The sequence below is a fragment of the Octopus sinensis genome, linkage group LG14 (assembly GCF_006345805.1).
Source record: "Octopus sinensis linkage group LG14, ASM634580v1, whole genome shotgun sequence".
Classification (NCBI taxonomy): domain Eukaryota; kingdom Metazoa; phylum Mollusca; class Cephalopoda; order Octopoda; family Octopodidae; genus Octopus; species Octopus sinensis.
The window spans coordinates 10,645,675-10,648,174 of NC_043010.1; positions in this window are offsets into that span (position 1 = coordinate 10,645,675).

Below are 2,500 nucleotides of genomic sequence, written 5' to 3' on the forward strand. Positions count from 1 at the left end.
GGGTTGATGTAATCGACTTAATCCATTTGTCTGTCCTTGTTTGTCCCCTCTATGTTTAGCCCCTTGTGGGCAGTAAAGAAATATATATCTCTGTAACTTAGCAGTTCAACAAAATAGACCAATAAAATAAGACAGGGTTTATCTCCTGAATGAACACGTCTATGGATTGTGAAATACAGGTCTCTCGCCTGTATGTGAACGACTATGAACAGTTAAATGACCTCTCTGAGAAAAGGACTTAGCACAGAGAGTACAGTGATATAGCCTCTCACCTGTATGAATATATTTGTAACTAGTTAAATGATATTTTTCAGAGAATGTTTTACCACAGGTATTACGTTCATATGGCTTCTCACCTGTATGAGTACCTATGTGCCTAATAATGGCTATGATTCTACATTTTGTGCTTGTTTTAGAACTATGTCAGAGACCCAGCTACTAATCTTATACGCAATACATTCAGCTGTTTGTATCAGATCTTTGTCGTTATATACCTGTCTTCTCAAGTGATCACAGGTTTTGCTGGCACATTCTTGCACATTTCTTATTGTTCATCAATATCTGCATTCTGATAGGTGACTCTCTTTACTCTTTTTACTCTTTTACTTGTTTCAGTCATTTGACTGCGGCCATGCTGGAGCACCACCTTTAGTCGAGCAAATCGACCCCGGAACTTATTCTTTGTAAGCCCAGTACTTATTCTATCGGTCTCTTTTGCCGAACTGCTAAGTTATGGGGACAAAAACACACCAGCATCAGTTGTCAAGCAATGCTAGGGGGACAAACACAGACACACAAACACACACACATATATATATATACATATATATGACGGGCTTCTTTCAGTTTCCGTCTACCAAATCCACTCACAAGGCATTGGTTGGCCCAGGGCTATAGCAGAAGACACTTGCACAAGATGCCACGCAGTGGGACTGAACCCGGAACCATGTGGTTGGTAAGCAAGCTACTTACCACACAGCCACTCCTGCGTCTATACCAAATATTAAAAGTTATCTGTATTTTTCAAGCATCTCTTCATATACTATCACGTTTTGCGATCCTGTTGTCTGCTTGAGGACAGTAGGGGTTTGCTCATCCTGCTGGCAATATACATGTTTGTGCAGGGTAACCAATAATGAGCTACTGGAATATCTGCCTAGGGTTAAACTAGTAGTAACATGGAATAGCCACTTTGATGTGGTGATCAACTTTACTTGTTAGTATAGTTGCTACTCTGATCTCTTCTTGAGATTTTACAACTAGCCACTTTACTTATATATATACATAATAAGGGTGAAAAATTTTCTTGAGGACATTCCTTTCTTAGTGGTAAGACCATAGCTGATCTACTTCTAGCATAATGGATGTCCACGTAGTGGTCATCCCCTCTTATATTTATGTAATATATATATGTATGTATATATATCGTTTAACGTCCGTTTTCTGTGCTAGCATGGGTTGGAGATATATATATATATATATATATATATATATATATATATATATATATATATATATATGTATATATATATATATATATATAGATATATATACACACACACACCTAAATGGCATAAGTGTATATATGGGCATTTGTGTGCGTGTAAAAGAGGGAAGAGAGAGAGAGAGAGACAGACAGACAGAGATTTCCTTTAGAAATTTTTTTAAATTTGTAATTTATATAGTGTCAATTATAAATTGCCAGCAACAGAAAATTATCATGTTCTAAGTGATTCCTCCTCCTCCAACACACCAACACCGGTTGACAAGTAGTGATGGGGAACAAACACAGACACAAAGACACATACACACCCACATATATATATATATATATATATATATATAATCAAAATAAGCAACAAGAATGACTCTGGTAATTTGGTACAATCGTTTCATACTACATCATTTTATTAAATGTTGAAAGTATTACAACAGATTTAAAATGCTGAGTACTCATCAGCCAATTATAGAGATTTTCCATTAATACAAATATATATATATATATACATATATTCGATGGCCTTCTTTCAGTTTCTGTCTACCAAATCCACTCAGAAGACTTTGGTCAGTCCGAGGCTATAGTAGAAGACACTTGTCCAAGATGCCAACAGTGGGACTGAACTCAGAACCTCGAGGTTGGGAAGCAAGCTTCTTACCACACAGCCACGCTTCGGCCTGGTACTGATTCTACCCGCTCTCCACCTTAATAACAACAACAACAGTAATATTAGAAAGTACAACAATAACAACAGCATCAATGAGAATACTGCTATGTAGTCACATGAACAGTTGTTAGAAATAAGAGTCAAACCTCCCTCAGATCACACCCTATTGACTTGAGGAACAAAATAGATAAAAGAGAAAATGTAGAAGGACATTTGGGATAATACAGTTCAGATCAAAAATGTCTGAGAAATAAAAGCTGTGGTGGTCATGGTTGGAATTCTTTTGATCATAGACTGACTGTCTGCTCGATCAAGGCATTTGATGGGATCTAAAC